At 49.8% G+C, this 27,230-nt stretch overlaps 1 protein-coding gene across 4 annotated transcripts in view; it reads left to right on the plus strand.

The window, feature by feature from the left end:
- The first annotated feature begins 3,727 nt into the window (after nucleotides 1-3,727).
- The window catches only part of MBP (myelin basic protein), a 110,979-nt gene continuing 87,476 nt past the window's right edge, over nucleotides 3,728-27,230 (plus strand). For all 4 annotated transcript variants that reach the window (XM_080920268.1, XM_080920270.1, XM_080920269.1 and 1 more), the window contains exon 1: nucleotides 3,728-3,841. The gene's annotated coding sequence lies outside the window, so the exon portion shown is untranslated. The remainder of the gene's footprint in view (nucleotides 3,842-27,230) is intronic.

Genomic DNA, 27,230 nt, shown 5'->3' on the forward strand with positions numbered 1-27,230 from the left:
CTAGGTCTCTGGCAGATGTTGGCTAAGCATCAGTTGTGACTTGATTGCTTTGCAGTGGTTCCCTGGGGCTTGGTGGCAGACCTGTCCTTTGACCTACCTGTTTCTAACAAGTTCCCCAAGTGCTTCCGTTCCCTTCCCTCCATCTGGCCAGTTCCTATGCTGTTCAGCACTGCTCCGCAGGCTCTTGGGGCTCTGAAGCTCTGCCTCGTGCTATAGACCCTGTTCTCTAGGCCTGCATGCCCTTCCCTGTTGCCAAAGGGTTCCATGTTCCTCAAGAGAAGCACCTTGTCTTCATGCTTCCTGAGAGCTGGCTTTTGTTGTTGCTGTTCGTTTATTATTGTTGGTTTATTATGTTTTACTAAAGAAGTAAGTGAATGAGTGTCAGGAAGTATGAAATTCTTAATAATTAAGATTGATGTTTTAAAAAGTGTTTCTTTCTCTGTGGTTATCTACACAGACCACAACAACCCCTCTTCTACATTCTGCCTCTCACCGACGCTTGCAGCCACCTTGGCACACAGCACACCCAAGCTTGGGGCTGAAGACAACCAATGAACTGCACTCACAGCCTCTGTGGGTCTGAGCTTGGGAGCACAGTAAGCAGTGACTTGTTTCTGCTCTGTGCTGTCTGAGCTCAGCTTGGGAGGACTCAGAAGAGGGTGACCCCACGGCGGACTTCCTGAAAGGCTTGTCCCTTCTCACAGCTGGCAGTGTTTCATGCAGCTGTCAGGCAGAGGGTGTACACGTGGCTACTCCACGATTCTGTCTGGGCTGCCTCAACCCAGGTTCCAAACAGGACAGCTCTTCTGAGAAACCTCGGTGGCGTTGCTGTGATCCAGCCTCCGACACGCAGCCTCCTTCACGCCGCGGATGGCGCTCAGTGGTGGCGCGCAGAGGATTGTCTGATGACAGAAGAAACTATAACGCTTCTTCGAGGTTCGCAGGGAGGAGACAGACACTGCACGCCCACAGCCCAAGTGCCAAGTCACACAGGAAGGCAACAGAGTGAGACTGGAGATGATGTTGGGCTTACTGTGGGAAATAAATTACCATACTGACTCCAACTTGAAGTTAAAGCCCCCATGGAAGCATAACCAGAGTCTCGCCCGTGGATCTCTATAGGTTGTCCAGAGCATCCGGGCCCTAAAGATAACTACATGCTTTTGTTTAGTCCACACAATTGTGAAACTCCAGTTAAATGAGAATATTATGTCTTACACCTGATAAAATAATAACAGATTGGTGGTGAAAACTGTTTTCTCTCAACCAGACGCCCCTGCCCTAATTCCACAAGAAGTGCAGCAAAGGAGCTCTGATGAGTGTGCACTTGGGTCTACAGCCCCACGTGCTCTTCTTGTTAACGTCAGGCATTCCTCAGACTGTACTTTCTGTAAGACACTCACCTGGTTTCCTCACAGCCTGCGAACACGGCCAGTCCCACTCAGTCGTTCACTAGAACACGTAGTGAGACAACAGACTTGGGGCCGGTTCTCTGCAAACTGCAGATCACAGAGCAGGGGTGAGAGTGAAATCCAGTCCTTTCACGGTCGGATGGGATTATAAATGTAACTCTGAAAGGAAAGACCGAAAACTCAGATATGAACACGCTGAGAGGTATTTAGAACAATTTTATTCTGTGTACATGTATGTGACTGTATTAATATTTGCATATGGAAGACAGAAGAGGATACCAGGCCTCCTCCTCTCCCTCCTCTAATGCTTCCCACTTTATTCCCTTGAGACTGAGTCTCTCACTGAGCCAGAAACTGGCTGTTTTGTTTTAACTAAGCTGGCTGGCCAGAGAACTCTGGAGAACCACCCACCTCCCCGTTCCCCAGGTACCTGTGATCACAAGATCAAGGAGGCCTGAAACTCAGGCCCCCAAGCTTGCACACCAAGCAAACTCTCCTCAGCCTTAATCTCCATCTTAATTTCCCATGGTGCATTTGGAGTCCGACTTGCTAAGTGCAGGTCTCACACAGAAGCCGATGGCGCCTGCTGAGGTGTAAGATTGACCGATTATGTGGCTACCCTACCCTCTAGGGGCCTGAGGTTTTGTGAGAGAAGGAGGTAACTGTACTGTGTACCATAGCTCCTTAAAAATACCAAAGACAACAGGAGGCCTTGTCACCTCTTGACAAAAAGTGACTATCAATTTCACCCAAAGGGCTGAATTGCAGCCATTTTGCTAAGGGTAAAAGTTGTCTCCACAGTGAGACTTGCTTTACCTCCTCTGGTCCTTGGATCTTGTGTTTTTTCTTTAGCCAGCAGGTCAGGAAGCTGCTAAGCGGTGGCCCTTCAAATACTGACCAATGTCCCTGCTAGATAGCCTACTCCACACATGATTCTTTCTGTGAAAATCTCTATGGAGTTTGGGTATCTGATCTCCTATCTACCCCATGCAGTTAACATTCCATAAGTCCTTTGCCAAGGGTCTAACAGGACAGTCGTACAGGTTCTCTGCCACCCCAAGAGAACCCTACTGCTTCTGAAAATCAGCAGAAGCCTTGGAGGGCAGGAGGCTTTGTTCCCATAGTGGCTAGTCAGCTCTGGGAAGCCCAGATTCATTGACACCGGGGGGGGGGGGGGGGTGCTGGGACACATCTGTTTTCTGGTTGCTGACAGGGAGTTTTGATGCATGAAGTGTGGGACCTAGCGTTCCAACATCCTCTGATGTCCTGGGTACCAAGGGTGACCTGAGCAACTGTGAGCGTTATATGTCACTCTCCTGGGTGACCCCTCTTGCTTAAAACAAGCTTATGGTCATTCTGTCTTAGGTTGGACCAGCACCTTTTTTCCTGCCTTCCTATTCTTACCTCCAAATCCCAGAACCTACATCCCTCCCCAAACACACTCCATAGGCTTCCTAGGTAAGGACCAACTGACCAGGTGTATCTAGACTGCTGTAGAAATATTTGCCTTAGGAAGACTGGCATTTGGACAGTCACTAGGTGCTCCACCTTCCAGAGGATGTGAAACTCCCTGGGAGTCAGCTCTGAGTCGGCCTGCCTTCTGCTCGCCCTTGTATGCCTAGTCTGTGCCCCGGGTTGTCTGAATAATTCCCTAGTATGATTTATCTTAGGAAGAACTGCAGACTTACTCTGTGGTGGTCCCGTCCACTAGTCCCTCCCACATATCCAGAACCAGGCCGAAGGAGTCAATAGCCATGTGCTAGCAAGGAACTTGCATCCAAGAAAGCAGCGTCTACACAGGGGGTTCCTGAGTGGCAGAACAGTAAACTTCCTTGCTGGAGTCCCACGAGCCTACTTTGTGATGTAACAACAGGCATCCTAGGCCTTCCAGCCAGCACCTGTGGTCTCAGCTCCAGCTTCAGGCCCTGAACATAGAGATGCACCTCAGGCCTAATGGGGGGGGGGGGGGGCAGGTTCCAGGGCTCAAGGTATCCCGTGGTTCTGGGCGATGTCGTTTAGACCTCTCTGGAGAGACCCTGTTCTTCAGATTTCTGGATCCAGAAAGTCCTGATAGCAGCGGTGAGGAACGAAGGGCGGTGACGAGCAAAGCCCCGCCCCACCGATCTCAGGGCTGCCCTGCCCCTGGGTCTCCGCGTGTCCCCCGCCCTCCCAGTGGCGTGCGGTTACCTGCTTGCAGGCAGGGGGAGGCGGAGTGGGGCGGGGCGGGGCGGGAGCAGGGTGCGCGCCCGTCCCCAGGCTGTCAGTCACCGTCGCTGCGCGCCAGCGAGGACGAGCCTCTGGGCTCAGGCCGCCGGAGCCTCGCGACCCCGAAACGCAGTACTCACGCCCCAGCAACCCGGAGCCCAGCGCTGGGTCCCTTCTGCTGGGCTCCCGGGCCTCACTTGGCATCCGAGCCGCAGCCAGCACCGGTAAGTGGTCGTTAGCAGGGACGCGCCGAGCGGCCCTGGTGCCTTTGTCTCGGGGCCCCTGCGAGCGGGAGACTCCAGTACGGAGTCAGACTCTCAGAGAGGCGAAAGAGGGGGCGCTCCATGAGAGCAGCGGAACTCTTTCTCCTTCTTCTAGACCAGGAGTGCCGGGGTCACACCTGACTAGAGGTGCAGGTGGCCCGGCAGGTGGCAGCTAGGCGACCTCCGGAACCCGTCACCACGTCGGCAGCCCCATCTTTCTTAGAAAGGGTGGACCCGAGCATAGACTCAGGTCTACACCAGTGGGGACTGGCAGCCTAGGAGCATACTGGGGTGGTACCAGCCAGGCCTTGAGATCCTGGGGTCGCTGAAACTCGTGAGGCCTAGGCATGGTCGGGGGTGGAGTTTAGGGATAGGAGGTGACCTCTCTCTAGAGATACCGCCCTCGGCTACGGAGAAGGGGTCTGATGGGCTCAGAGGCACACTAGTGGTCTGTCCCAGCCTGCGGTGCCTGCTGATCACACACCTGCTGCCCAGCGGGCGATCCTGCCCTGCCCTTCCCCACGAGGAAGGAGAAGCAGTTTCCCTTTGAGCAGAGGGCGGCGACAGGCACTTGTCCAGGCTTCCGCCTTCTCGGGGCTTGTCTCAGGTTCCTAGGCCCTTGGGCGCCACGCTCAGCCCCTAACCCACCTGAAGCCACCTGCAGCCACCTGCTGGCACTGAGTCCAGCCTGGCCCGATGTTCCCTCGGTAACTTTATCTCCTGGTCCTGCTGAAGCGCGGGGTTCCAGCGGCCCCCGGGGACAGTCCCGGTGTTTTGCTGTGGTTTGTGATAAACTCTGGTTTTTAGGGCAAGTTCGTGCGGCGGCGGGTGTCCCGCTTGGGATTTTGAAATGGTAGCCCAGGCCCCTGGTTTGAAACATGGAGCAAGGCTTGGACGAGGGTTTGGTTCTCCGAGGCTCAGGTCTGACTCCTTGTTATCTGCCAGCAGAACAGCTGCTGATCCTCACAACACAAGAGTGGATCTCTGTGCTGGGGAAAGTCTTGGAAATTGGATTGGGAGACAAACATCAGGCAGACATCATCTCTGCCTGTGCGTGCGCGCACACACACACACACAACTAGAACAACTTTTTCAGAGGAAGAAAATCTTAGAAGGTCTCATTTAAGACCTGTGACTTTGGAGAGTTTATCTAGCTAAATTCAAAGGACCACCCACTCACTACCCATGGCTCTTCCAAATAGAGTTTTTACCCTGCCAATATGTCTGCGGTGGGGGTGGGCACTTGGGGTTCCGGGAAGAGGCCGTCCCAGGCCAGAGCGCCTGAGAACCAGAGGCATGTAGTGAGTTCTCAGACAACCGTACAGGTGCACACCAGCCCAGCTTGTGGAGCCATCCCCAGCTAGATTCTCGGAAACTTGAGAGAGAAAATACAGTTTGAAATAATCCTGAACGTGAGATGCAACTCCGAAGGATTTAATGTTCTGAAATGATGACTTTTTTATCAACTTGAGACTGAAAAAGAAAACCTAGTGTGTTAAAATCCACTGTGTAAATCCATTTAAGGCATGACTAGATATGGTGTGTTGGTTCTTTGTGGAAATGGTGTGTGTGATTTAAAAAAAAAAAAAAAAAGTGTGAACTCGGAAGAAGAACATAGCCCATCCTCCAAGGATGTTCCAATTTAGACTGATCCTGGGGCGCTGACGCTCATTTTGTTTCCTTTTTGGGTTCCCTGAGTTTCCTTTAATCTTGATTACATTTACTTATTTATGTGTATGTGTGGGTGAATCCGTGGAGGTCAGAGGATAGTTTGCAAGGAGTGAGCTCTCCTTCCACATATGGGTTCCAGGGATAAATTCAGGTCGTCCAGCCTCGGTGGCAAGTGCTTTTTACCCACTGACCAGTCTCACTGGACTCTCTCCAGCTGCCTTTCCAGTAGCAGGTGGCAGTGACTGACCCCTCACTAAGGCTCCCTGCTGAGAGCTGTTAACTAGGGCATTTGCATCTTAACTGCCTTGAGAGAGCTCCATCCCCTTCATTACACACAGACTGAAGTAAGGTGCCTCTGTGAGATTGCCACCTGGCCCCATTTGACCCCCCATGGCCACTTGAAGGTACCTCAGTTTCCTTTCTCCCTGAATACTCACCACTCGGAGCTGGAGAGATGGTTCTGTGGTTAAAGATGCCCCACTGCTCTTGGAGAGAGGACTGTAGTTTGGTTCCCAGCACCCACATCAGTTGACTCACAACTGCTTGTAACTCCAGCTCCTGGGAATACAACACAGCTTCTGGACTCTTGAGCACACCAGCGCTGACAATACGCACATACCCTCACACAGACATGCATACATTACCCAAACCGAAACGGTAACCTACCACTAGTGAACGGCCATGCCCATTAAAATGCCCAGTTTCCATCCCCAGGGTCACCCACTTTGTTGATATCTCTTCTTTGGTTTCCATTGCTGTCAATAAAGAAGAAAAGCAAGTGCCCCTGTGCTTCAGAGGGCTCTTGAGTGTAGTACAGGAGGTCTGGGAGGGAGAGGGAACACATCGGAAGCCCCCTGTGCCTGCCAAGTAGAAATGAAGAGCTGCTGGAGCTTCCTCCCAGGAAGACTGAAATCTCTACTGGGAAGACTTTAGCCACAAAACAAAGTCAGTGGTAGATACCCATTAGCCATCCAAGTTGATCCTTTTGGAGGCAGCAGCTCTGAAACTCAGGAGCCTGCTACACTTAGAACAGATGGACAGAGGGGTGGCTGGACTCTCAAAGGCACACCCAGACTGCTGAGCAGGGATGGGGCTTTCTCTCTGACTGCTGCTGCTGCTGGCTACTCAGAGCACACTGTGTGTTCTGAAGCCTGCAGGATATCTGCCCGCTCAGGACATTTACAGATGTGGTTCGATGGTTCGGAAGGTTCTTTTGTTTTGGGCTTTATAAGCAAATCCAGGAAGCTCTGGGTGCAGTACTATTAAAATGAGAGAGAGGAGGACGGAGACAGAGAGAGAGGAGAAGAAAAGGAAGACAGTGGGCAGTGATGTTCCTGGTTGGGTTGGTAGAGAGCAAGAGCATAGAGAGCTCGCTTAGTGTGCACAAGGCCCTGGCTCGGTCCCCAGCAGCCTGTTACCCCAACTCTTGGGAAATGAAGGCCGTAAGACCAGAGTTCAAGGTCAACTTCTGGCAAATAGAAAGCTTCAGGGCATCTGAATAATGAGGCGTGAGACCCCATCTCTAATAAAAATAGAAATAAAAAAGATGTCTGAAAAATGGAATCGACAAGCAAGCTTAACCTCTGGGACTTGAGACACTAGATGTGTGACTAGACACTCCCTAAGGCCTAAGAGATCAACCCCAAATAGATTAATAAGGTATAAAAAGAACTTCAGCCCACAACTAATTATCGGGGGGGGGGGAGGGAACGAAAGCAGTGATAAGATACAGTTTCACATTCTTTATGCCAGTGAGGATTCTTAGATCCTGACTGTGACAAGTACGAAGGAAGATGTGGAGAAGGGGCTCGCCATTATCGATTGGGCGTGTCAGCAAGAGATAAACGTCTTACTGAATGACCTAGAAAAGCTGGTGTTGCATATGCCCAAAGTAGGCTCTAATTTCTGAATATCCTGAGAAACCTAACTTAACCCTAACCCCTAACCCCAACCCCCGACCCTGACCCTAACCTTCTGAGTGACTCGTAAGTGTGTATTCAGTTGAAACAATCTGTTAAATGTTTCTGTTTGGGAATAACAGCAGCCCTATTGCAACTGAAAGATATCAGAGGGAGCCGGGGGTGGGGGGGGATGTGCCTGTAGGCTCAGGAGGATGGCCGGGGGTGGGGGGGGGATGTGCCTGTAGGCTCAGGAGGATGGCCGGGGGTGGAGGGGGTGGATGTGCCTGTAGGCTCAGGAGGATGGCCGGGGGTGGAGGGGGGGGTGGATGTGCCTGTAGCGCTCAGGAGGATGGCCGGGGGTGGAGGGGGGATGTGCCTGTAGGCTCAGGAGGATGGCCGGGGGTGGGGGGGGGTGTGCCTGTAGGCTCAGGAGGATGGCCGGGGGTGGGGGGGGGATGTGCCTGTAGGCTCAGGAGGATGGCCGGGGGTGGAGGGGGTGGATGTGCCTGTAGGCTCAGGAGGATGGCCGGGGGTGGAGGGGGGGGTGGATGTGCCTGTAGCGCTCAGGAGGATGGCCGGGGGTGGAGGGGGGATGTGCCTGTAGGCTCAGGAGGATGGCCGGGGGTGGGGGGGGGTGTGCCTGTAGGCTCAGGAGGATGGCCGGGGGTGGGGGGGGATGTGCCTGTAGGCTCAGGAGGATGGCCGGGGGTGGAGGGGGTGGATGTGCCTGTAGGCTCAGGAGGATGGCCGGGGGTGGAGGGGGGGGTGCCTGTAGGCTCAGGAGGATGGCCGGGGGTGGGGGGGGGGTGTGCCTGTAGCGCTCAGGAGGATGGCCGGGGGTGGGGGGGGTGGATGTGCCTGTAGGCTCAGGAGGATGGCCGGGGGTGGGGGGGGTGGATGTGCCTGTAGGCTCAGGAGGATGGCCGGGGGTGGGGGGGGGGATGTGCCTGTAGGCTCAGGAGGATGGCCGGGGGTGGGGGGGGATGTGCCTGTAGCGCTCAGGAGGATGGCCGGGGGTGGGGGGGGATGTGCCTGTAGCGCTCAGGAGGATGGCCGGGGGTGGGGGGGGATGTGCCTGTAGCGCTCAGGAGGATGGCCGGGGGTGGAGGGGGTGGATGTGCCTGTAGGCTCAGGAGGATGGCCGGGGGTGGAGGGGGTGGAGGGGGTGGATGTGCCTGTAGCGCTCAGGAGGATGGCCGGGGGTGGGGGGGGGATGTGCCTGTAGGCTCAGGAGGATGGTGAGTTGGCCACAACTTTCTGGGCTACATAGTGAGACTCTGTCCGAAAAGAGAGAAGGAGAAGATGGGATGGAGAGAGGAAGGAAGGAAGGAAGGAAGGAAGAAAGGGAGGGAGGGAGGGAGGGAGGGAGGGAGGGAGGAAGGAAGGAAGACAGGCAGGGAGGGAGGGCGGAAGGAAGGAAGGAAGAAGGTAGAAGAAATTAATACATAGCTCACACACACACACACACACACACACACACACACACACACACACAGCCCTCACCTTGTCTCCCCAATGATAACATCTTTCAGATTACAGCTCAGAACACAACCAGAAATTTAGCTGCGACGCCAACCATTAACCTTGCTCAGACTGCAGGCTCCACCCGTTTCCACACCAACGTCCCTACGCACTATCTGTGTCTGTGCATCAGGCTGTGTCTGTGTCTCTGTGCGTTTTGTGCCTGTGCCTATGTGTTTGTATCTGTGTGTGTCTGTGTACTTTGTGTGTGTCTATCTGTCTGGATACATGGGATATCACCATGTTGAACATCTGACTGATAACATCATCAAGGGTGAACCAGAGCCATCTCTGCAAGCTCCGTGCTGTTCTTCATAGGGGAAGCCAACTTCCTCTGTTCCCCTCACTCAGTGCAGGCCTCCAGTTCTCCTCCATTTCTCTGGTGCCGGCATCTCTGTACAAACGCATTGATGTTGCACCTCCCGGGCTCAGCATTTTTCCTCGGTTTTGAGTTTCACCATCACACAGGTGCCTGAGTGCTTGTGCCATGGTGTATTCTGTGTTGTGGCTGCGGCGACCTTTGTGGTGCAAAAGCTTCACCGTCCAGCCACCTTGGAAAAGTGCTTGGGTCCTTTCGGAATGGAGTTGTTGCACACACAACTTCTATGAGCATCCACCATTGCTTATGTGAGCATGGTTTTCATACCTCTGGGATCAACACCCAAGTGCACTTGCTGAAGCTCATGGTGAGGACCTGCTTACTTTTGTAAGGAATGGGCACCTCATCCCCAGGATGCTGTGACACTCCACATGCCACTCCACATGTCTGAGAGACTGGATCTCACACACGTTCGGGATTGTCGCTGGCTTGGGGTTTTGTTTGCTGATGTGTTTATAAAAAGATAAAGAAAAGATATGTCCTGGGTTTCGGCACCAGTGTTATGAAAAATATGAAGAGAGTGGAGGACATGTTCTGTGGAGGCGTGGTGAGGTGTGGGGGAAGGGGGTGCCTTCAGCAGACCCATGTTGAGGCATTTCTTCTCCCTGAGGGACCTGCCACACGATGGTATAGTATGGAATAGAGTTTATTCAGGTCATGGGGAGGGGAGCTACGAGGGTAGTAGAGACAGAGAGAGAGAGGGGGGAAAAGGGACGGAGGAAGGGGGGGAAGAGGGAGAAGAGGTGTAAAGAAGTAGGGGCCAGCCATGAGCACGTGAAGAGAGGGGGGAATGGGGAGAGGAGGGACAAAGGGGTAAGAGCAAGAGGAGAAGGGAAGCAGCCCCCATTATAGTGCCAGGTGACTGGGGCGGAGCATACCTGGCTGCTTCCAGGTAACTGGTGTGTAGTTTAGACTGAATCCTAACATTTGCTCTTCTGACATACGAATGGGACACCCCATGGTGGTTTTGACCATGTCAGAGATGAAGTGTATGCATTTGCCATCCTCAGTCCTTCAGCAAGAAGGCTGCTTGCTTCTTCCCCTCACGTTTGCATCAGGTGGCTGGTTTCTGTTACTATTCTCTTTGGCTTGTTCTTCTACTCCGGAAGCCCCGACTTCTGGCTCTTTGCTGACAGTTTCTCCCGCCAGCGTTTTCACATCGTCCATGGGATTGCTCAGAGAGAAAGTTGGCTCTATCATTATTATGTGCAGTTCGGGGAATTCCTTTTCCCTTTATTCACCTTTTCCATTTATAACACCTTTATTTTATATAAAGGTATAAATGGTAGTATATATCTTCACTCCCAGCACTTGGGAGGCAGAAGCAAGGGCATATCTGTGAAGTTCAAGCCAGCCAGAATGAGACCTTATCTCCAAACAAACAGAAAGGAAAGAGAAAAAAGAAGCCAGAGACTTCCCTACCTGTTTCAGGGCTAGAGACCCTTTTGCTTTTCTTTTTCTGTTGCGTTGACAGAGTTTGGTTTCTCATCTCAGACTTTAGCCAGTGATCCATTCTTAGTAACTTTTGTGAAAAGTATGAAGTTTAAGCTGAGGCCTTTGGTTATGCTATATTTCGGGCTTAATGAAAGACTGTCAGAAAGGATAAACCAGGCAGGGTAGCGGATAGCTTTAATCCCAGCACTTAGGAGGCAGACACAGCTGGATCTCTCTAAACTCTAGGCTGGCCTCTTCAAGTTCCAGGCTAGCCAGGGATACACAGTGAAGCCTTGTCTCACAAGAAGAAAAAAAAGACAAACAATGGAAAAATGTTTTTGTTTCTGTGTCTCGTCCTGTTGTCTTTGCTGGACCCTTAAGTGTTGTGCTGAATGAGATTCCCAGGACTGGCCGGAGAACAGAGCATTCTGTGTTCTTTGATTCATCATTTGTATGGTAAAGAAAGTGTCTACCCCTCTGCTGTGCACATCCTTCTGTAGGGGTGGGGCTTCTTGGTGCTGTTGCTCACACTGCATAGCAGCCCTGCAAGTGTGTGGCCCATCTTTGGGAGTACCAAGTGACAGTTGTCCTATCAAATGTAGCTCACTTGGTACAGTGTTTGCCTTAAATACATGAAGTGGCCTTTGATACATCTGATCTCACTGTACAGAGGAGGCCCAGCAAAAGCCTGCACTATACAGAAATCAGACATCTAAACCTGCCTTCTGCCTCTAGAAGCCAGATGAAGGGTTAAGGCGTGGTTTCACTGTTGCCTTAAGAGACCAGGTACATTAAATCAATGATTGAAAAATCTAGAGTATAAGAAAAAATGATTCTCTCATGTTTTAGGAGCTATATTTCCTCTCCCTGTTGTCTTGAGTTTTGTGGTGGTGATGATGGTTTGTGTGTGTGTGTTTGTATGTGTGTGTGTGTATGTGTGTTGTTGCTTTGGTTTGTTTTGTCCTTGAGTTTGGCTCTCATGTAGTATAGGTTGACCTCAAACCCATTATGGAGAAATGGGGGGTGGGGGTGACCTTGACCTGATTCTCTTACCTCCAACTCTCAAGTGCTGGGATTACAGGCATGTGTTACCATTCTCTTGTTTGCATGTGTATGTGTGCGGGAGGGATAGCTTGTATGTAGGAGTAGGGGTGTACATGCATTGCATATGGGAGGGAAAGATGTGGGGGAGGCTTCCAGGGTGCCTGTTTGTGGAATGGGGGCAGAACTGCTGGTTGTTTTTATGTAGATGTTTGATGACATAATAACCGTGGGGTATCCTGAAGTACAGTGTGAACATTAGCTAAAACTGTCGTCCTAGAAACAGCAAGAGTATACACCATATTTCACAAACAGGCATGATGTGTGCACCACATCATATGCCACCATACGTGGCAGTGTTTGAAGCACTGAGCTCTAGGGGAGATGGTGGCTCTTAATTACATTATCATCTCCATGTGTCCAAACCCATTGCTGCAGAGAGAAGGATTGAAAGCAGATGCTAAAAGCCAGCCCTGCTGGATTCCAGACTGCTGGTTGGGAACTGTTATAGACTATTTATACACTAAATCTATAACCAGACTAAATAGATAAAGAAATGACAAATGGATGGGTGGATAGATAGATAGATAGATAGATAGATGATAGATAGATAGATAGATAGATAGATGATAGATAGATAGATAGATAGATAGATAGATAGATAGATAGGTGATAGGTAGATAGGTGATAGGTGATAGATAAATAGATGATACATAACACATGTATAAAGGGGAAGATGAATAGATAATAGAAAGATTCACGGGAAGTTAGTAAAAGAAAGAAGAAAGGAAGAGGAAAGAAAAAAAGAAGATAGACTAGATAGGCTGACTCATAATAGAGAAATGGATTAGATACACACACACACACACATACATACACACACATACACACATACATGCATACACACACACACACATACACACATACATACATACACACACACACATACATACATACATAACATAGTAGACAGGTGACAGAGAGATGGTAGGTAGAAATAGATGATTAATAGATAGGTAATATAAAGAGAGAATAAATAATAGAAGAAGATTTATGGATTAATAGATAGATGATGGGTAGATAATGCACACACACACACACACACACACACACCGATGAGCACCAGTCTTCAGGACTTCATTGACTGGTCTTCCCGACACAGGCAGAGTTTATGAGACTCAGCCTAAAGTCAGAGGCTTACATGTGCCCTCTTTCTACTGAACTAACTTAAGTATTGGGAGCAAGGGGCTGCTCTGAAACACGAGCAGCTGCCCTCCAACTCCAGCATCAGCTCAGCCTTCTCTGGAGAGTCCCATCCCCTGCCTCTGGAGTCTTCCGGGGCTGCTGATGAGAGGCATTCAGGGATTAATTACACCACTTACTAACACAGAGCTCCTGTGTTCACATGGGGCCCGTGCCCGATAAACCTGATGAAAACCCAAAGTCCTTCAACCTGAAGGCACTGCAGTAATCGCGGCTTCCAGGACAGCAAGGCCTAGCCACTCATTCCATGGTAAGATGGCAGAGAGCTCAGAACTGGCTGATACTCTGCTGGGAGTGAGAAGTGGCACGTGTCTGTGAGTTCCTTCCGTCCTGTAGTAAACTGCACACTGAATTGTCTGAAGGCAGATCTTCTGTTCAGGGCAGACCCGGAGACTCGAAATATGAAGGTAGACAGAGAGTAAGGGTGAGGTGCCAAGCCCAGCAGTGTCTGCAGGCTTTGAGGAAGAAAACAGCACCCATCTGAGGTCACCGCACTGTGGTGGCAGCTGCAGGCTGCACCTTGCCCAACATCACACCCTATCCTATTTGAAACGGATCAGTGTCTACGGTACCCTAGTGTCACAGATGGTCACAGCTGTGCTCTCTGCGGGCTGACCTAGTTTTGATACTTCTGCTTTAGCAAGGTCTGGCTGGAGCCTCAGGAGAGTGTGTTCCGCCCACTAGGACCGGAGGGGGGAAAATAACTCATTCATAGAAGCGCCCTTCCCCCACGGCTCTGATCTTACTTATGTTTACTGAGATACTGGGATTGTGACAGACACATTAAATGGAGAGTGATCCTTTTTGAAAGGCACAGTCCCACCGTTGGAGACTGGAGATCTCACAGTCCTGCACGTAGGGGTCTGACCCTACCGTGGCCACCAGTCAGCACATCTGAGGCGCCAGCCACCTGCTCCTTCCCTCCTCCTCTGCCTCACTGGGTTCTAGCATGTAAGGTGTCAGCCCAACATGAGGGAGGGCAGGCCTTGAACACTCAGAACTTCTCTCCTGGGTCCTGGCACCTACCTCTGCAACAAGCTTTGCTTCCAGTGAGTGCTCCCTCAGGAACAGTGTGTGATGAGGTGAACCTGCTTGTGCAGGGGTTCCTTCTCCCGATGCGTCTGCAGCCCTTAGCTACTGCTCCCCCTCCAGCTGTGTAAAGGTGCGTGGTCTCACTGCCTCTGTAGCTCCTGGTCCTTATGCCCCTGGTCCTCACAGTGCCCAGACTCTGGTTTTCACACTGTCCAGTGCAACCTTTCTTGTTTATATGCTGTTTGGGTCTAATGCCACGCTACAACTCAAGGGGCAGTCTGACACCTGTGGAACATGTAAACATCTCCTTTCTCCCACCCCCACCTCTCCCCCCCCCGGGGTGTGTGTGTGTGTGTGTGTATGTGTGTGTGTGTGTACTCCTGACCTGGGTAAGAGAAAGTGACCTTAGAACTTTGCACTTCTTTTAACTGATCGCACTGAGCACCTACTATGTACTATCGCAATTCAAGGTGCTGAGGACACCTCAGTGCATAAGGACCCCCTTTGCTACCTTCCCAGTGAGGTGATGAGAAAGCAAAGGCCCTGCGTATTATCCTAGAGCAGTAGCACCCAGAGTCTGGCTTGGAGAACTTTCAGAACACCCAAGGTCAAATGAAGCAAGTCTAGAGCTGCTTCCTGGGTTCCCCTCCATCACGGGATGGGCAGAGCTCAGGGGTGGCCTAGCACAGCGGCAGGCTGGGAAAGCAAGCAGGCAGTTTCTCTGCCAGAGCTCTCGGCTGCCTCTGGCCCTGGTCACTTGGCAAACACTGCGACACTGACTGTTGTCTCTCACCTTGGACTTGGCCTCCAGCATCATGAATCCAGTGTCAGCAGCTCACACCTCCTCAGGAAATGTTGTGCTTCTAAAGATACCCCTGTCCCTGAGCATTCACAGCAGGTTCACACCTATCCCAACAGATATCAGAGCGCTGCAGAGGCGAGGGCGAGGGGAGCTGAGCCTTCCAAACCTGGTCCCATGTTCTGAGACAAAAACTGGACCACACTCAGAGACCAGGGGACTACCAACGACAGGGACAGGAAGAATTCAGGCCTCTTGCTCCAAGGCCATTTCCTCCTGCTCCACCAAATACCCCTTTAAGTAGATTCTGCTGCCCTTAAAACACACACTCATGCAAACACAGACACACATACACACACTCACTCACACACAAACACATACTCACTCACACACATACTCACTCACACACAAACACATACTCACTCACACACACACTCACACACACACTCAGTCACACATACACACTCACACACACACACACACACATACCACACTCACTCACACACAAACACACACACACTCACTCACACACACACACATACACACTCACACACACTCACACACACACATACACACACTCACTCACACACATACACACACTCACTCACACACACACTCAGTCACACACACTCACACACACACACACACACACACTCACACACACACACACATACACACACACACACACCACTTGGATTTTATGACCGGGAACAAAGAGAATGTACAGATTTTATAATTTGGAGAGAGGCATGATCACAGTTTACCGGGCAAGACCCCACCATGATATTTGCATTTCTCAGGCCAGCTTCCCCTGCTATGTTTGACAGGCATGCCTTAATCATCTTGATTTCATTAGAGCGATAAGATCATACAGCCTCAGTCTCCTGACACTCACTCGGGCCTTCAAAACGACCCTCACCTTTTTTAGACCCAAAGGTATTATTTAAACCTCATGTGGCATGCAGAAAACACTTAAAGCTGAGACTCAAGGGACAAACTTCTTGGTCCCTGCTGTGCCCGGTGAGAGTTGGACTCTCTACCTCTTTATAACACTGGACAGGCTTGTTAATTATTCAGTTAAGCCCATTTCTCAATAACTGTTTGAAAAGGCAACTGATTTCATGCTGCATTCTTAGAAGTTTCCTTATGGGGCTAAAAAGATGACTCAGTAGTTAAAAGCATTGGCTGCTCCTCCAGGGGACTGGGGTTCAATTCCCAGACCCCACATGGTGCCGCAGAACTCCAGTTCTGGGGAACTCAACATCTCTTCTGTATTCCCCTGGCACACTCGCATAGTACACAAACATACAAGTACGCAAACTCATGCACACAGAATGTTTCCTTATTTGTTGACATCTTGTGATTATTTTTTTCCCGGTGAAGGAAAGGCACACAGAAGATTGTCAGTCATGTTTCAAGTAGGCGCAAGTCGCAGGCAGAAGCGACTCCTCTAATCTTTTGTCAGAGCTCCTTAGTCTAAGACTGGCACCCATCCAAACCCCTCTTTCTGTAACACCAAGACATCTGGTCAGTTTGTGCACTTTGAGCAAAATCTCCAAAGGCAGTGTTCTGCACAGAAGTCAGGAGTGGGGCCCAAGTGAGCCACAGGACACTTCTGTCCAGCTCTGCCTGTGACTGCTATGTGGACTTCTGCCACTCAGTGTCACCAACCCTCACATATGTCCATGCTTAAAACCTTTAGGTTGCATCAGAAAGAACCTTTCTGGAAGTACAGGCAATCCAGCATATGCTAAGTTAGACAAAGGGGGTCCACCCAGAGTCCTCTGCATCATGTCTTACTGTCCCTTCCTTTAAATGACATTGCCACTTACTGCATTCTGTTATCTGGTATGTAGTATGTGTGTATGTGTTTGTGTGTGCATGCATATGTGTTTGTGTGTATATGTATGTGCATGCATATGTGTTTGTGTGTGTATGTGTGTATATGTGTGTGTGTGTGAGTGTGTGTGTAGGCCATAGATGATTGTGTTCTTCCATCTCTGTCCTCTCGTGTTTGGGGACAGAGTCCCTTTGTGAACATGAGACTCAGTGCCTAAGCTCGACTTCCCAGCACTGGGGTTACAGGTTTGCAGCACCACACCTCGTTTGTTCAGTGGGTTCCGGGCTCCATATTCAGACTCTCAGTAAGCCCTTTACTCGCTGAGCTGTCTCCCCAGCCCATTCACAGAATCTTTATCTTCTGTCTTAGGAAGACTAGTTACAAGTTAATCCCATGCCTTTGTGAGGAGAAAGGGCATTTAGGAGAGAGACCAAGCTGTTTCTCCAAGGTCACCGTGAGTTTACGCTTCTTATTGCATTCTTTTCCCTGATTATGATCTGAAAGGCTCTGGAAAGTTCCAGAGAGTCCTAGAAGGAAGTTATTCAGTAAAATGCCACCGGTGCCTGTAAAGACATGGCACCCATCAGGAGATGGGATCCAGGCCAGGTCTCCCATGAGACTAACGTCACAACATGACATAGACCAACAATTCTGGGATGCTGTCATCTTGTTTCAGAGAAGGCAAGTTTGTGTTCAGCATGGCCCAAACTCTAGGTCACCTGAGGTCACCTGAAAACTGTGACCAGTGCATGAACCAGCATATGGCTCCCTCCATAAGTCATGCTAAGCCCCTGGAAGTCACATTGAGGAGGCTGAGCTGGAGGAGGGCAAGTACCACAGACAAACATAGTTCTGCTGGTTGTCACTGGTATTCCGTGCCCGGGGTGTGTGTGGCTTCTGTAATTAGCATGTTTTGCTTTAGTCATGCCAAACTTGTCATAGCAATGGTGTGACTACCCACCATTTTGGGAGGGAGATGCCCAAAGATAAAGTTGGGGTCTCATTCATGTCCCTGCCTGCATTCATTACTAGAACTCCATGGAACCACCAGCAAGTGCAGTGTGCCTCGTGGGCATTTACAGATAAGGAATAGCAGGCACCAAGTCCCCAGGGAAGGTGGGACCCATAGGACGCTGCCCTAGCATGTCTGTTCCTAGAGCCTCGGGTATTTCCTCTCCAGTACCATCCCAACCAGGGCGGGGCAGCTGTGCACCACATGCTTAGGATACAATGCATACCTGTGACCCGGCCTCACGGAAGCCAGCGGGGTGGGACATTTCTTCCTCATGACCAGTTCAGACAAACATGACTTAGGACCCAGCAGGGATGGCACAGGAAGGGAGCATAACTGCAGATACCTCGGTGAGTCGTCCTTCTCAAGAGCCAGGCCCCCAGGGGTGTGCCGCCCCAGCCTGTCTGGTCTCACAGACCTAGCAGCTCCCGAGTGACCCTATTATTTTCTCTTGGAGACTTCTATACCTTCCCATAAACACTGCCAAAGCTGAACATCCTTTCTAATTCCATAGCTAGACAGGTACAGAAACCTCAAGCAGAAATCTGTGGAGGCGGCTCAGGAAGTGAAGCGCGTGCTTGTCACACAATCATGAAAGCCTGAGTTCTGTCTCCAGAGCCCATGGGTAGGTAGGTGGCGTGCACTGATAATTCTGGCGCTGGGGAGACAGAGATAGGCAGATCCCCAGGACTCACTGAAGGGTCAGACCAGCCTAATCCCTGAGCCTGAGGTCCTAGGGAGAGACCAGGTCTCTAAAAACAAGGTGGAGAATGCCTGAGGAATGGTGTCTGAAGTTGACCTCTGACCGACACACGGACACATGAACATGCACACATACACTTGCACGCTTACACACACTCCTGCCTGTGCATGTGTGCACATACACACATAGTCCTGTAGTTGACCCAGCCTGGGCTGGAGGGAACTACTGTGCAGTCTCTAGTCGGTTCTGTACTGGGAAGGATGTCCTGAGAGCAAGCCTGCAGCCTCAGGACCAGAAGTCCGCTGATTCACTCTGGTGATGGTTTGCCAGAATCAGCTGATGCTCTTAAGTGATAAACTCAAGGGATGAAATTGAATCAGGTTTCCACAGATTCTGTTTTTCCTGCAGTTCTGGAACATTCTTCTAAAGTGAATTTTAATAACCTTCAGACAGTGTTCTGTGCTGGAGACCTACTTAAACCTACCAAGTCTCAAAAAGACAGGCTAGCGATAAGCAGATGGGTGTATTCCCTGACACTCCAAAGCAGTAATTCCTGGGTCCAAAAGAAAAGACCCGGAAGAGAAGCCATAAGTAAGACATGTCCTCAGCTGGGAGGATGGGGACACAGGATGGAAGGAAGCCACATAGGAAGCAACTTGGACCCAAGTGCACACGCACTCACACGCACACGAGAGAGAGAGAGAGAGAGAGAGAGAGAGAGAGAGAGAGAGAGAGAGAGAGAGAGAGAGAGAGAGCAGAGTCAGCGTCTGCACAGGACAGAGAGGGAGAGCTAGAACCAGCCAGAGAGGCAGGGAGGGACCTGCCCTGTCTGCTGTTTCCTAGTGATAAGCAATGTCAAGTTCTGCTATAGAGGAGATCCCAGTCCAAGGAGCCAGAGACAGGTAGTAAGAAGGAGGGCTCAGGGAGGGACAAACCAATTGGTGGAAGTGCTGGGACGGGAACACAGGCTATTTAGCCCTTAATGAGTGTGGTTTCCTGACTTTTACACAACTGAGGTGTGGTGTGTGTACCGGACTAGATGGGGATGCTCATGGGTCAACAGCCAGCTGTTACTTCTTGGTTAAAGTAAGTTTATCCCAAAGTCCCTCCACTGCAACTATGAACCAGTCGGTCCGTTCTGTGTCTCTCTCTCTCTCTCTCTCTCTCTGTGTGTGTGTGTGTGTGTGTGTGTGTGCCCATGTGTTCTGAGTGTATATAGATTATGTCTATACATGTCTGTGTGTATATTATGAATGCATGTCTTTGTGTGTGTATATGTGAGCATATATCTTGTATACGAGCATCTATGTATGTCTATGTATATGTGTGTCTGCATGTGTGACTGTATGTCTGTGTGAATGCATGCACACATGTGCTGTTGCTTTGGTGATGCTGCTTGTTAGCCGTTCCTATGCTCTGAGCACAGGGTGTTACAAGAATGTTGGTGATGGAGCAGTGATCTCATAGGTGCTGACAAAAGTGTGTGAGGCAGAGGAGAGGGATGAGACGCAGGAAGAGACAAAGACAGAACGAGACGGGCTCAGAGAGGACCTGGACACCAAGGTCTAAGCCTGGCCACTCAGCGCCTGTCCCCTTGCGATCTTCTATTTTAGGCATGGCCCGTGCTCTATTGGATTTCTATAAAAATCAAGGAAGCAGAGCCACCCGTGTCTCCCACAAGAAGCTATCTGTGTCCACATCCTGGGTGGGACTTATTTTATCTGCTAAAGGGGGCACCGGAGAAACTACCCAGCTTAGTCCAGGCCGGAGTGTCAGTCTGTAGTCTGGGAGTTCCTGAGGGGAATAGGAGTCTCTAAAGAGGTCATGGGCCTGCTGAGCCTGGTACACAGGAACCTGGTACACAGGAAGAGTTCTTGTTGCAGAGTCTAGCAGGAAGCCTCCTGTCCTGCAAAGGGAAGATGCTAGACTTCTGAAACGTCCCCTCTCCAACTTATATCTCCTTTAGTCATCTCCGGATCATCAGTCTCTGTTTTCAACTCAACTCTACCCAGGTTTTCTTCAAAGAAGCCTTATGACCCATGCAGTCTACACTTCTTTTTTTTCGGCGGAATTCTTCTAGACCCATTGTCTGTCTCCTCCCAAGTACTACAGCGTTCCCATGAGCGTTAGTTCCACGACTGATGCTAAGAACAGTCTCTAGGAACTTATGGCCTAGGGCTGGAAAGCAGAGTCACTGGGCAGTGCAGATACCTAAATCTACAAAGACCAGCAGCCATGAATAGTGATAAAATTCATGGGCTGGCTGCTGAGAATTCAGCTTGAAGGACTTGGAAAGGCAGAGAAGGCAACCGCTCAACAGGGACTTTGTTTACTCTCCTCTTTCCTCAGTCACAGCTACTGGGATAGTTTTATAAATTCTGTCTCAATGAGTATGCTTTGCTAGAGAGTATCCTGTGTGTGTTACAGTCTACAAATACAGAAAGACTTGTTTATTTGGCGACTCTTCATATATATACTATGTGTGTCTATATGTGTGCGCACATACATGTGCATATGTGGCAATCGGAGAACAGCTTTTAGGAACTAGTTCTCTCAATCCCAGGGCTGGAATTCTGATCCTCCATCTTGAAGGTCAGGGCTCTACCCACTGAGCTATCTTAATGGCCCCAGGATCTGTTCTGTTTAAACATTCACAAAGGCGGCTTTCTTGGGAAGCCTAAGAGTCCTCTTTTGCATCACACATGGGGAAACTCCTTTCTGTAGAGCTGGACTGAAAGTCCCATCTGCATTGCAACCCCTCAGCTTGGCCACAGCGGTGAGAGAGAAAGTAGTGTGGAGTTCAAGCAAGGCAGAGGCTTGGGCCAGGCAGCTTCAGACATTTCTGATGCATGAGTCATGGTTTGTTGACTCTTTATCTGCATGAAAGGGGCAGATTCCTCGGGAATTAAGCTTAAATGAGATAAGCGGATCTGCTGAAGTAAACCAACTCTCAGACCCACCACCCACCTTCCTTTCTCCGCCCTCACCGCTACGCCATCGGCGATGCACAAAACTCTCAAAAGACACCTCCAAGTTTTGAGCCAGACAGAAGTAGAAAGATCATCACTTCCTCGTTCTCCTGAGCGTCACTTCCTGAGCCGTGTACTGGGATGGGGCTGGCAGGGCTAGTGCTGTAGAGTTTCTTAGTTTCCAAGGTTTACGGAAACGTGAGGGATAAAGCATACGGTGGCAAAAAATAATCCCCGCAGCTCCATGGAAACGCCTATTTTAGGACCGCTTTCTTGAACACAAATTTAGAAAAAGAAAAAGAAAAAAGAAAAACACTCACACACACACATTTTGCAATCAACAGCATGTCCTTTAATGAGAGAGAGAGAGAGAGAGAGCGTGCCAAAAGCACTTGAAATCTGTGAAAGACTGTAGCTGCCATGCGTGTCCCATGTACATCCCGTGTATGTCCTGTGTATATGTCCCGTGTACATGTTCCATGTATGTCCAGTGGTCCACTGGACACCTCTCTTCTTCATGTTCAAGTACACACTGCAAGTGCTAAGCCACATGCCCTGATAAGCAGCAGACACTGTGAAACACATAAGCATCTCCTGGACATTGTATATTTGATATCTGGACAGCAACTATGGTCACTCTTTCACCAGATCGGCTTTTGGGAGGAAGAGAAGGTGGCGTGGAAGCCAGTCTTCTGGCTATCTGTCTTCTACTGTCCCTCGCAAATATGTCTCAGTGAGGTTTTTATAGAGGCCACTACGATTGTGTTAATCTCAGAGCTTTGAGGAGAAAGAGCACAAACGCAAATCATGACCAAATTTATTAAGGAAGAAAATTGATTAAAGCAAGTTTGCTTATTCTCATATAAGGGCTATCTCTCCCTAAAGGCAGGGTTCAAGAGATTAATATTGGAAATCAACAAGATAAGGGTTTTTATAGTAGGGAGTAGGGGGCTTCCAAGTAGGATATTTGGCAGAGGATTAGGTGGGGTTACAGAAGCATGGCAAGTTGGTTATAACAAGGTGGTCATGTACGGGTGTCATTAGAACCTTTTCATACAAGGGCATTGTGGTTTCCTGAAAGTACAGAACCACTTGTAGTGGGGTAATGCCCAATTCTTGAGAAAGGGAGATTTAATCATTGACAAGAATGAACCTCGTTTTCCTTGACTATAAGATGCCTTTTAAGCCTAAGATGGAGGCAGGCTGGTTATCAGTTGCACTCAGTCATCTCAGAAACACCCTGTGCACATTTGTGTAATACCCAAAGGTCCCTTGGAACTTCAATGGTTGCTCTTGCTTCCTTTCTTTCCCCACCTCCCCATGCACGGCTCTCAGTGGGTCTCCCCCCACCGCCCGCCCTTTTCTTTACTTGGCTGTGGAGTTCGCATCTTGGCCAACGGTGTTATGTAATTCGAGGGACTCTTGGGGCACTGGCATTTCGGCCATTTGCCCTTCCATTGGCCTTGGCAGTTTCAGTGGAGGCTCTTGAAGCTGGAAAACCTTGTCTCAGCCTCAGCAATATGCTAAAGGTAGAGAGGAGATGGCGTCACCTCATCTGCTTACCAAGTCTACACAGGAGGTGAGGCCTGAGCACTGGAGACAGACAGGAACAATTTACCCCTCAAGCATCTTTACCCTGATCCCAGCCTAACCACCCCTACAGTTCCCAGGCTTCCTGGTCACCCCAAGGCAGGATGAGAACTTGATCACTTCAACTACATAAGACATTGAGGTTCAAAGGAGTGGCGCCTCACCCAATGTCACCCTCCTGAAGGCTCCATCAGGACGGGGTTTCACTTGTCCCTTGTGCCCGTCAGAAAGTCTAAGCCCCTTGCAAAACACTGGTGGGAAATTTCCAAGGAGCCAGGTACCCAAATCACTGGTGCCTTCCACAGGTGCCCAGGGGCTCCGATCCAGCTGGTTCCTCCAGGGTAAATTTTGGAAGCACATAATCAGAAATAGAAATAAGAGTTAAGACTGGGTTTGCCTCCTACCACATCTTGGGGAATAACTATCCCCAAGAGTTTGTTTCAGGTTCCACTTGGCATCGGAGAGATAGTCTTAGGACAGACACGGTCCAAGACTGTCCGAAGTCCTGCGGGCTGAGAAGCTGACCACTGTAGAAGAATGTCACAGTCTCATGGGTGTCTCCCTCATCCTTCAGCCTGCGCGACCACCAGGCTTCCTACAGAGTCTGTGCTGCCACCATATTTTTTCTCCTGCTCCAATACTTAGATTCACTGCAAGACTGGACCTAAAATAAGGCTGACTGCAGACACAGGCAGCTCTTCCCAGAAGCTGCTGGTTCAAGTGCCCAGTCCCTAAGCAGGGACTAAAAGCAAGGCTAACTGTCTGTCACCAGGGCCTGACAACAAAGGACCCACAAGCTTCCTGTTTCCACACTAAGCAAGGACACAGTCCTGGAGGGCAAGCCTCAGGAGGCCCTGGACACCTGCAGGCACTTTATGTCACTTGCCTTTCTTCTGCTGCCTCACATGTCATGAAGGCCGATCACACCGAACCAGTGTTATTTATTATTGCTGTTATTTTAAAGGCAGGTTGTTACAATGTAGCCCTGGCTTTCCTGGAGCTTACTGCTTAGACCTAGGCTGGGCTCAGTCTCCCCAGTATACCGTGTCTCTTCACTATAACTAAGTTCATGAGTCTAGTTGGTGATTTTTTTTTCTTCTTTTTACTGTAGTGGCAGTTGTGTCTGGCACCCTGGAGGTTTTAAAATATTGGTGGAAATTATCATGTATCAGCATGGAGTCTCGCTACAAAGTATGATGAAGTGTTGGCTTGGTGGGACAGCTAAACTTGAAAGGCCTGAATCAAGCCAGTTCCCCTTTGTCTGGAACACATAGGTGTGGGGGAGGGGCTAATAACTAAAATCTGGTTCCCTAATTGTTTTGTGACTGGGTCAATAAAGACAGCAGAGGCCAATTGCTGGCCAAAGGGAGTAAGGTGGATTTTACAGGTCCCAGGAGGGACAGGAAGGGATGAGGAGAGATTTGGGGATTGGAACCAGGCTGAGGAGGGAGAGAAAGTAGCTAAAATGCAACTGATAGTTTGAAACCTTCGCAGGTGGCTGCCGAGGCTAACTAAGGAGGCAAAATATTCTTCACCCAGCAGTTGGGTTATCTGGATGGTTGTAAAATATTAAGGCTGTCTGGTGTTTCCCATCCACAATGATAAGGGCACAGCCTAGGGGCGGTCATTAGAGGCTTGGCAGAGCTTGTCGTGGGAGCTGGTTGAGTCACCATTGCTGGCACCAGGCAAAAAACAAGAGTGCATATTTTAAGATTACATGCAACACATAGGTGGCCCCACAGTTTCAACTTGGGACAAGTCTTGGAGGCTTGCTTTTTGGAAGAAGGGAACATCACAACTGGGCTTTTAAAAAATGGTGTGGAACTGGAGGTCAAAGTTCAGAATGATAGGATGCATTCCTAGATTCAAGGTTGACCACGCACAAACAGTACACAAGCTTGGGTCCCACCGCAGGAAATGGAAGACTCATTCTTTCATAGTCTTTTCCCTCTCCAGTCTTTTAAAATCCCAAAGCCCTCAAACCTCCAACTCCCATTGACAGGGTTGTTTCAGAAGAGTTGTGTCAGTTTAAATCATTTGATAGACCAACCGTGGGTGCCTAAGAAGCTTTGCCTGTTACAGACCACACACACCAAATTCAGGGGTCGCCCTGTTCTTCCTCATTGGTAGCCATTTTCAGGACCTTGTCTTTCGTTTCCCAGACGGAGCATGGTGGCTACTTCCACGGAAGTGGTCTCTTCCACTGAAGAGCTCTTTAATACCCCACCCACTCAGACCCAGCTACCTGGAGTCGCTAACGTCTCTCTACACCCTTTCCCCTTTGCACAGGGCTATTACCACCGCACCTGTGGGTCCTGTACCCGGAGGGGACTGCCACCCTGTGGGCAGAATTGCAGAATAAGTTCTTGGTGCTGTTTTCGGTTGTATGTTGAACAATGCCATGACTTGGAGTGAGTGTCAGAGGGACCCACAGACATGGTTTGTAAGATGGAAAACATCACTGACCTGTAAGATGTAGTCAGAGAGCTGGACAATTCACATCAGGATGCTCGTGTTGTGGCTTTTAAGGATTAAAATACTTGGGGTGCTGCACTGTTAAACCAAATGGAATCTGCAGAGTTTGGGAATCTGCTCTGTACTGGCTGGTTTTGTATGTCAACTTGACACAAGTTAGAGTCATCAGAGGAGAAGGAGCCTCCACTGAGGAACTGCCTCCATGAGATCTCTCTCTAAGGCATTTTCTCAATTAGTGATCAATGAGGGAGGGCCCAGCCCATAGCAGGTGGGTCCATTCCTGGGCTGGTGGTCCTGGGTTCTATAAGAAAGCAGGCTGAGCAAGCCAAGGGAAGCAAGCCAGTAAGTAACATCCCTCCACCTCTGTATCAGCTCCTGCCTCCAGGTTCCAGCTCTGCTTGAGTTCCTGTCCTGACTTCCTCCAGGGATGGACTGTGATCTGGAAGTGTGAGCCAAATAAACCCTTTCCTCCTCAACTTACTTGGTCAAGGTTAAGGTCAAGGTCATGGTCATGGTGTTCCATTGCAGCAATCAAAGCCCAGTCTGAGGCATACTGTGTTCCTTCTCTTTTCCAAAAGGTCAGACAGCAGCTGCCTTTATGCTGGAAGACTGGAACCCCAGTCTAGTGACCCCATATCAGTAATCCAGGCTGTGGGGGTGGGCACTGAGAGGGAGACCTGTGCCCAGTACCAACATCTCTTCCATCCTTCTTCCTCCTCACTTCCTTTTCCTCATTTCCTCTTTCACCTTTTTTGTTTTGTTTGTTTGTTTTTTTTTGGGGGGGGGGGTTCATGGTTTTCTCTTTTATATTTTACTTTTGAGAAAGGAACTCATATGGCCCATTAACCCTATCTGGCTTTGAACTAGCTAAACAGCAGAGGACAGCCTTGAACTACTAAACTCCTATACATCGCTAGTGCTGAGATTACATGTGTACAAACCACTCAAGTCACTGAAGTGCTCCAGGTGTGGGCGGGATGGAAAGCCTAGTGCTGGGCTCCTCGAGTCCATGAAAAGAGCGAATTTTAAATGTGCCTTTTTATTTGGGTTGCTCTGTATCCTGCTTTGTTTCTACTTTAAAAATCAAAGGTACTCGGACAACTCCTTTTGTTACGTTTCCTGGGCTTGACAGGGGAGCGAGCTCTGGAGTGCTCAGATCTTTAAGTGACCCTTAACTGATTTCCTGGAATAATCAGATCACAGGCTGGACAAGTGCCACTCTATAGAAGGATTGGTTAGTCATGGCCGGAACTGGTGGGTTGCGAATGGCTTTGACCAAACACTTCAACTCTGTGCGTCTGTTGGAAGAGAATGGCGTGTGATTGCTGCTAACACTGAGGCTAGAAAATGAAAATGAGGAGCACATGCTTGTCTTTATCCAATTTTATCTTCCCCACAAATTCTGCACATCCTTTGGATAGTTGTAAAAGAAACAGCTTGGCTCTGACCTTGGCCACCCATAATGGCCAGTCTCTGCAGGAGGAGGCATGAACATCTGTCCATCACCTTCCATTTGGAAAATTATACAGAAGATTTTCTGACATCTCAGCTCATCTTTCCCACCCATCCTCCTCCCCATCCCCACCCCCACTCTGTGTTACACTCAAATCTGAGTTGGAGCCCTGGGTAACTCTGTGCTTGATGGTTGGTGGGGTCTTTAATGGGCGGACATCTTTATAGATGATCAAACACTCAAAAGTTGGTCACTGAGCAGAGAGTT

Source organism: Micromys minutus (assembly GCF_963924665.1).
Source record: "Micromys minutus genome assembly, chromosome: 8".
NCBI classification, from domain to species: Eukaryota; Metazoa; Chordata; class Mammalia; order Rodentia; family Muridae; genus Micromys; species Micromys minutus.